The following is a 9,699-nucleotide window of genomic DNA, read 5'->3' as shown; positions in this document are numbered from 1 at the left end:
TAAAACTTTTGTATATATCAATCCATGAACTATATCGAGAGGTTCAATATGGACCATTCTGAACACATCCCTTTAGATGTGATGCTACGCAGACTGCACCTATAACCATATATATATATATATATATATATATATAATAACTCTATCCCACAGCCCCACAGCACAGAAACACACATGCATGATTCAAGAATGAATTGGGGAAATAATGGCACCATTAATACCACTTATCCACGCAGGTGATTTCTATTGCATAGCTCCTACGTCCCAAGTACTGTGCTAGGCAGTACAATAGACACAGAAAAAATACCTAATTCCTGCCCTCAGGAAGGTGTCTTCTAGAAAATGGAGAGAGGCCTAAAAAAGGCAAATCACGACATAAAAGGCAAATAATTTTGTCAAAAAGGCATGGAGGATAGTGCTGCAGAATCTCCCAGAATGGAGGAATTCACTTTGCTTAGACCCAGGGAAGGCTCCATAGAGAAATTGACACTTAAAGTAATAGGATTTTGCCGGGCAAGGTAAGAGAAAATGTCTGAAATTAATAAATTTCAATTAACTCTAGAAACTAAACACTACAGGAACATGATCAAAAGATTTCCCGAATACCAATACATAGACCACATGAAAGACCTTTCTGAACTATGAGCCACTTTCTGAGGTCTCGGGGTGTTTCTTGCCACAGCAGGGCCTGTCTTACCCTTTCTAATACAATTGTGTGATTGTCTTGTTGGGGCCAGAGGGTCAGATCAGGGTACATGAAGGTGGGGATTCAGTTTCCTTGAAAGGAGCAGATACTCTCAGAATGATCAGGCCTGAGATAAGAAATAAGGATTTTGTAAGCAAGTTGGGAAAGAGAACATTTTCCTTCCCATTGGGGCCATTGGTCTAAGGCAGGGAGATCCCTCTAGCATTTCTGATGCTGGGAGTGGTGTAAGGGGTGGTGAGTGTGACAGGCATAGAAGCTTCCAGATCGTCAGGAGAGATGGGGAGAGCCAGGAGCTCCTGTGACAGGCTCGAGCCTGGTCAGCAATGTAAGTTGTTCTTGGGCATCTCCCTTATTTTCCCCAAATCCTCAGTAAAGCCTAGCTTACAGTACAGCTTGCTTTCAGCTGTGCTGTGGGCAAGTAGGGACAGCTCTGCCTTGTTTCCATCACACCAGTAAGAAGAGAGAGAAGTGTCCCTATCCCTGGAGGGTACAGGTAAAGAACCGCCTGGCCCAGCTGAGGGCCAGAGACTAGGGAGTAGGAAGAAAATATCACAAGCAGCACAGTAATTGATTTGATAGAATTCTTTTCTGTCCAAAGCACAAGCAGAACTAAGGTGCTAAGCACTAAAAATAGCCTCTGTCAGTGGCCTACCTTCCCGATTGCAGTGAGTTGCAAGCTGCAATTTCATGGTGCAAATGGAAATTTTCCACGAGGCTTACTCAGTAGGAAACATGTCATTCTGTCTTCCTTGTTATTGGCTCCTGTGTTCTAACAACATTATGCTACAGTAACAAATAAGAATCTCAGTGGCACAAAATAAGAAAGGTTTGTTCCTTGTTTATCTCTGCGCTTGATGAAAGTCAGCTGTATCCTCTGCTCAAAGTCATGCTCCTTCCAGGACTCAGGCTGAGGGGGCAGCCATCTTCTGAAACATGGCCAGTCCGGTGGCCAAGGGAAACAGGGCCTGGCCAAGCGAGCACCGGCCTTAAAGCTTCCACCTGGAAATGACAGCTGTCATTTCCGTTTTCTGCTTACCCAACGCGAGTTCCACACGCAGGGAAAGGCAGCGGCCTTAGAATGGGTGTGGAGCCGGACGGTTCCTACACACCCCACACCTTTCCCGAGAAATCCCTTCAGTCCCTCGCTGAAGAGCATGTTGTTTTAATTGAGCAAACAATAATCGCATTCTAAATGTACTGAATAGGGTGTTATCTTTCCTGACAAGAAAAATTGTGTTAGGAGGGCTTGGTCATAGGTAGAGAAGATGAAAAAAGAGACAAACGAGTAAGTGGAGAGGCGATGATGAGTGAAGTGTACTGATAGAGAAATAAGAGAAATGAAGGAAAGAAGGAGCATCAAGACAGGGAGCGTCCCCCACTCTTGCCCTAAATGGCTTTGTTACAACTTTCTACTTCTCCAATTCTCCACTGCTATTCACTTCTTGAGGTCTGAACTAGTTAACTGAACAAAGAAAGACCCCTAAGAGAAAGGAAGCAGAAAGGAAGAGCAGGAGGATGTGGGCAAATCAAAGACATAGGAGTCTGGCTACTAAAGAAGGATCAACTGGAGGGGAAAAGAGCCAGGAACAGTAAGGAGCTAAAGCAAATGGCGGCCACCCAGGTAGAGTCTAAAATTCAAAAGCCACTCTAGCTGGAAATGCTGCACCAGGTGAAATGATAGTTTGTTATCACAGCCCTTGAAATGTCAGATTTTCCCCTTGCTGCATTCTGCCTGATAATGTTTGCAAAGCTCACACTCTTGAGATCATATATGTGACCCAGGGAAGAAGACTGCCAGTTGAGAATTGATTATCTCAGAATAAATACACTGGGCCCTTTGTGTCAGGACTTGAGGGGTGGCCTGCTCTGAAACAGGGCCTGGCTGGTCAAGCTCCTGGGTCCAGCCTTTTCCCACCCATCTTTAAACACACGCTGTCTTACCACTTCCACACAGCCCATCGCTTTGAGCCTACTTGGTAAAGGTGGTATGACTGTCTTCCATAGAAAACCTTAACTCTGACCCATGAGAATTGTTTTGGGGGTTGTTTTTTGTTTTGTTTTGTTTTAAATTTTTTGCAGCTCCACAAACCTGGTGCTAAAAATATCATTTAAAGGTAACCAGGGCTGCTTTCAGTAGCACTTTGCTAGTGGAGACTATCAGACTATCAGGCATCTCTATTAAATGTCAGACTGTCTTTTCACATAAGAACCATGAAATTGTTTAATTGAAATCCACTGTGAGAGAGCTTCTGCATCCTCAAAGAGCTGATGTGTAATGCCTGGGAGTCACAAGCCACTCCCCAACGTGCTATTAGACCTTGAAATGGCGATGGTTTCTGCTCATATTATAGGCCGCCCCTATTTATCATTTTTTCATGACTTAATTGTGGAACTGTTTTTTAAAAATTTACATGAAGTAGAAATCGTTTTCTAAAGAGAATCCACTCACTGTTTGTTACTAAGCAAGAAACCTTTGAATACAGCAAGTGGCTTAAATTCCCTTTCAGCGTTCTGTTGAGTATCTCCTCTTTTTCTGAAATTAATACTTCCCTTTTCTTCCTCTATCTACAAATATATCATTTCCTCAGAAGCTGTCGTATTTTACACAGAGCAGCCACAAGCCTAATCAATGCCTCCATGTGAAAAAAAAAAAAAAAGGTGGGGAGGGGTGTTCATTCATAGATACAAAGGACAGATTGGTGATTGCCAGAAATGGGGGATTGGGAGATGAAATGGGTGGAGGGAGTCAAAGGTACAGATTTCTTAGTTATAAAATAAGTCATGCAGATGGTATGTACAGCATGATGACTATGGTTAATAATATCGTATTACAGGGGCGCCTGGGTGGCTCAGTCGGTTAGGCGTCTGCCTTCGGCTCAGGTCATGATCCCAGGGTCCTGGGATCGAGCCCCACATCGGGCTCCCTGCTCAGCGGGGAGCCTGCTTCTCCCTCTCCCTCTGCCTGCCGCTCTGCCTGCTTGTACCCTCTCTCTCTCTCTCTCTGTCAAATAAATAAATAAAATCTTTTAAAAAAAATATATTGTATTGCATATTTGAAAGTTGCTAAGAGAGTAAGTCTTCGAAGTTCTTATCACAAGAAAAAATAATTTTCGTAACTATGTATAGTGACAGATGTTAACTAGACTTATCGGGGTGATCATTTCACAATATATACAAATATCCTATCATTACATTGCACCCCTGAAACCAGTATAAAGTTTTATGTCAATTATAACTCAGTTTAAAAAAGGGGCTCAGCCCAGTGGGCACCCAGCTTGGCAAGCCCCAGCGTCTGAGAGAAGCAAAGGGAATTCCTTTCTCCAGGAAGCCTTGGTGAGCAGAGTATGGGCTTCGTGTCAATCTGCACACGCCCTTTGGGTGGGCACCTTCGTGAAGCACACAAACCACACAGCTGTACATGTCAACTCTTGCAGGTTCATACGTGGTAGGACTGGTCCAGAGGTGGCTTCTTATTATGAGCCTGGCCAATCAGAGCCCTTCTGTGGATTTTGTTCCAACTAGACCCAAGAAAGTCATACTCTCTGTTGGTGAAAGTCAAAAGATGAATTGCATGAGCTATCAGTGACTGAGATTTCTACTCTTTGGAAAAAAAAAAAAAGCCATTGGTAGTGACAAAGAGTGATGCCAGCCTGCACACAGAAGTAAGAGCAAGAGATGGTAAGCATTCCATCAGCACCGAAGTTCCTGGTTCCAGAAGTGCCTGCGACCAGCAGCATCCCTGCCCTTCTCATGGGTGCATGGTTTGGTTGTTCAGCCCTCCTTTGGATTCAATGAGTCAATAGACATCCTGTTATCCTTTTTGCTTTAGCTTCTTTGAGTTAGGTTTGCATCTTGGCAACTTGAGGGTCATGAAAAAATGCAATGGCACTACAGCGAGCAGCCATATATCATGGAAGCCATCGCTTCCAGAGGTGGTTCCGTCTTGTGGAGATCACCTCCCTGAGTGGCTCCAGCACAGAGGAGGTAACTGCGACCTAGACACAGAGAGGTGTGTGCTTGTTAAATGATTAAGAAGTGACAATTCCCTATTTCTATGTATGCCCTTCTGTAAGTCTCTAGACCTCAGTTTTCACATCTGTAAAATGGGAATTTTAATATTTTCTATTTCATAGATTTGTTGAAAAGATTAAAGGAAACAATGCATGTATTTGGGACAGTACCTGGCACCTCGTGCTCAATAAATGTTTGAGATGATTATTATTCTTTATTATTTCCAGTGTGCTAATGGTGCTTGACATACGATAGGTACTACAAGAGCAGTATTGCAAGAGTTGCAGTGGATATAAAAATCACACTTTAGCCCTAACTCCATAGCTGATGTTCTTTGACCTTAGGTAAGATATTTTTTTGAACCTCAATTTTCTCATCTGTAAATGGGAAAAATAATTTTTTTGCAGGTTAATTGAAAGACAACATGAAGTAGTATGTATGAGCAAGTTTTATAAACTCTAAAACTCTACCCAACCATAAAAGATAAAAGATTAGAAAGATGAATTTAAGTTTGCTTCTTTTCAAAGATGCTGAGATATCAATACTAACTAAAAAAGAAGTGAAAACTTGAATATTCATCTATTGGATAAAATAGGTAGTATATATCCTAAAAATAGAGATTTTTTTCCTCCATTGGAATCAATAAAACTCTTTTAATTTTGATTTGAAAAAATGCGTCCTTTAAACATTCTTGCTTTTCTTGAATTAGCCCACATGCAAAAATCTTGCTTTCCCTTCATGAGAGACTGTCTGAGAATTTTGAGAATACCCCAAGCTCAGCCTGGGAAAACAGCAATTTTAAAATTACAAATCAAATTTTGGCATGATGTTTAAAACATTAGCCTGCATACAACAAAAGAAGCCTCAAATCAAACCATCTGTTTTCTTTGCATGCTAGTATTTGATAAATGGAGATTTTAAAAATAAAACTGAATACAATCATCTCTGGACTGTTTCAGTGAAAGAGTAGCCTGAACAATAACAACAACAAAAAAAATCTATTGCTTTTTCTAGCAAGTTTGAAGATATTATTGAAGATGTTCAGCAGAATAAATTCAAGTTAAAGAATAAAAATGTGAGACAAATTTTGAGAATAGACAAGTTGAACATAGCGCTACAACGTCCCATTTCTCTTTTAATTTAGAACATCACCATCTGTTCTCTGCCACACCGCCCTCCCCTCTTGGAATCTGGAGGCTTCAGATCAATGTCTTCTTTAATTTTTCTATGACCGGACCTTAAGTAAAATTTTCCACAAATGTCATGTGAGATGGAGAATGCATTTTTTCCAAGTTGCCTTCCAGAAAAGCACAATGAGAAGTTCCTCCAGAGGGCATGAAGCTCTGGCCTCACCACACCTGTGGCTGTTAGACCTGCTCTGGTCATTGGCAAGGGGGAGGTTACTAAGTTCATATAACCCCTTGAAAGAGGTTTTTAAAAAAAAAAAAAAAAACAAAAAAACACAAAGAGCTAAAATAATACTATTAGGGTTACCAGAGAGCAGTTTTCAAAGCTGCAAATATTTTCTGGACTTCTGCAATCCCATTCTTCCCTAGCCATGTAAATGCAACCTGACTAATCAAGTCATCTGAGATGTTGCCTATAAGATTTTTCTTGAAACGTTGACAATTCTTTCTTCCCTTTTTTTGTGGCAAACCTTTATAAAAATGAAGATTATTTTGATCAGAAAGATGGATGGAACTAGAGGGTGTTATGCTAAGTGAAATAATTCAACCAGAGAAAGAAAAGTGTATGATCTCATTCATATGTGGAGTTTAGGAAACAAAACAGAGGAAAAAATAGAACAAGATGAAATCAGAGAGGGAGACAAACCATAAGAGACTCTTAAACATAGGAAACAAACTGAGGGTTGCTGGAAGGGAGGGGGTTGGGGGATGGGGTAACTGGGTGATGGACATTAAAGAGGGCACATGATATAATGAGCACTGGGTGTTACATGCAACTGATGAATCACTGAACTCTACCTCTGAAACTAATAATACATTATATGTTAATTAATTGAATTTAAATAAATAAAGAGAGAAAAGCAGGTTTAGGTGGGTGTGGGCAGGTAGTCAAGAGACGAATTTTAGACACAGTGTGAAATTATAAGAAAATCCCTCTTGATGGGGGTGTTTATTGTAGATCTGCATGTTGGACCATACTTCTATCAAAAAAAGACCTTAAGATGGGAAAGGCCTGGTTAAGATTATCTCATATACCCTTATGAGGCCTTATAGTATGGGGTCTTCAGAGACTTGGGGGGGCCACTGTCCCTATTGTTATCAGAGATGGCACTGAGGTGGGTGACCCATGTCCCAGCATTCGGCAGCCAGGAAAAGGAGATTGTGTAAAGGAAAACAAAGTGATTGTCAGGCATTCTAATAACCCCAGAGTGTCAAGACCAGGTACATAGGTTGGGGAGACCGGAAAGGAAACCCATCCAGAGAGCACCCCCCATTGGATTCTATCTTATCTGTACTTAGTAATGTGTATTTTTCTCATCCACCTGTTGATGTCCTGCTGTAGCTCCTGAAAACATGGCTACGATTAGAAGCCCTGACTGAGAAGATGTACTTGGAGGACTCCTGGTGCAACATTACCTTCGGCAAGTAAGACAGAAGGGCACCCCCAGAAACAGGTCTTCAGGAACCTGCTTAAGTTAAAATGACGTGACGTTTTAGGAGGAACAAAGAAACCACAAATTGAAGATGGAGAATGTGTGGACCTTGATAAACAGAGATCGGCTGCTGGTTTGGAGGGGCCCAAAGGAGGGATTGTACAAATGGAACAGATCTTTGTCTTTTCAGTCTTTGTCTGAAGCCATGGCAGTGGGAAAAATTGCTGCAATCAAAGTGAAGGTTAAGAAAAGATGTGCAGTCAAGACTGACCTAGATGAGGATATAAGCGCCCTGAAACCGAGGTTTTGGGGTGATATTGAGGTAACTATGACCCAAGATATCATCAGCAGAGTTGGGGTGAGGATCGGAAATACAGTAAACTATTTTACAAGACTATTTTTGCAATTCTTCAATTTGTAAAGCCCAGAGAAGAATGGAATGTACCTGGATTGTGACTGGCCCCAAATACAGCACCTGGGGATCCCATGTATATACCCAATATCCTGTTCCAGCTGCCTAAAACAGATATGATCAGGAAACATTCAAAGGAGAAGAAGAAATGGACGTCTTCAAAACTGGCATGATGGTACCTACCAGGGTAAGCCACCAAATTCTGTAACAGAGGATGATGCATCTGCCCGTAAGACTCAGACTCCTGAACACAGCCAGTTCTGAGACCAGCTTCTCAAGCCAGGTTTCCACCAAACCAGACAAAAGGATCTTCAATCCCAATCATCATAAGTTAGGCAGCTACTACGTCTTTAATAACCAGGCTCAGAGCAAAAGACCTTCTCCAGTTTCTGAAATTTGTCCCATCAGGTGAAAAGCAGAAACAAGGCTGCCAATGAGAAAAACCAAACTATGATTCAGAGTAGAAAGGAGCAGAGATAGCCAGAAGGCCCTACGGTTCGTGTCTGGACTCCTTATGGAGTAGTAGACCAGCCCCATGAGTGCATGCCTCAAGAGATCAAGCCCATCTGTGCATGCCCTGGAAGAGCACCAGGGTGTAGCAGTTTCTGCACAGGGTCCTGTCTGGAAGTTCAAAGACCAGCCATGGCTTTTGCCTGATGGATCACCAGTTGATGTATTTGCTAAATTTGAAGACTTTTGTCTCAAATATGATGAAGTTTGTCTAGATCTAAATGTTCAGAAATAGGACTGAACAGTATCAGAACTCAGTCCTCACAGAATTCCTTTGGACAGATCAGTTTCCTTAGAGTTCTGAGAAACATTCATAGTTATGTGGTAAAACAGACATCCCACTTGAGATTCTGAATTCCCTCCTGTTTCTGGAGTTTGGATTAAGAAACATGGACATACCTTGCCCTAAAGGCTGAGACTCAAGCTTTAAAGAATTTACCAAAACTTACAAACAAAGGTCCCAGATTGATCTTTAACAGGACCTTACTTAATGCCTTGAGGAGAACCCTGATTCATATACTTACGTTCTGTGGCTTTTATCTTTTCCAGATGTCTCCTCCTAACTCCCTGACTTTCTGCTCGACGTCTTCATCTGCCTAGAAGCTCCTCCCCTGCCCCCCCACTCCCCTGTTCAGGGAGTGGCATAGAGTAGAAACTCCTCCCACGCTTCCAGCTCTGGAATACTCCTGCTAATTGAGGTGCAGTTTGAAAAACAAGATTATTGTTTGTTATTCTTATTGTGAGTTTTGTAATTACGACGACTGCTGTTTAGCACACGTTGGGCTTGCCATTGGTTGGAAGCCTCACCTCTGAATGATCTGTGCCTAATCACAGAATGGAGTGGTACTGTTGTAAATGTCACCCCACTCTACTGCTCTGATATATGCCCTCATTAAGGTCGAGGAGAAGAAATTTAAATATCAGGGTTGAGCTCCTGAGCAATCACGCCCTTTCTGTTGATCACCTAATGAAAATGTATGGCATGTAACAGTGAAGAGATAAGTTTGCATAGGGACGCGAGCTTCCACGGCTGTGCTCCACCATTCCTGGGGAAGGCTTCCACCATGCTTGCTCTTACAGTGCATTTGAAGATTCTGCTAATTGCAGAAAGCACGGTAAGACTGAAGAGAGGCTGGGCACAATAGTTCTGCAATTTTATTACCAAGTGATATACATAAAATTTAGATGCTGGTAAGCATCAAGAGAACGCTGAAAGTTGAAATGTGGAGGTCAAACGAAAGGGAAGATGAAATCTTGGAAACTTCGCTTGATCTGTTTGGGTAGATTATGCCTTTACTATTTTCCTGGGGTCCTACAAATGCCATGTTTAATAGCAATTATAAAAACAAATAGGGAGCATAAATATGAGCATAGAAACAGCCACACAATGGTAAACCACCTTAAAAAGAAGCAGTGACGTGCAGCGCCTATTTGAGATGG

General features: G+C 41.9%; 1 pseudogene; it reads left to right on the top strand.

Annotated features, from left to right (window-relative positions):
- The first annotated feature begins 405 nt into the window (after positions 1-405).
- On the top strand, positions 406-8,563 carry LOC116635750 (annotated as a pseudogene).
- Positions 8,564-9,699: the final 1,136 nt, after the last annotated feature.

Source organism: Phoca vitulina, unplaced genomic scaffold (genome assembly GCF_004348235.1).
Source record: "Phoca vitulina isolate PV1807 unplaced genomic scaffold, GSC_HSeal_1.0 scaffold11, whole genome shotgun sequence".
In the NCBI taxonomy this organism is placed as follows: Eukaryota; Metazoa; Chordata; class Mammalia; order Carnivora; family Phocidae; genus Phoca; species Phoca vitulina.
The sequence above is the reverse complement of the archived record's forward strand: the minus strand, read 5'-3'. Positions and strand labels throughout refer to the sequence as shown.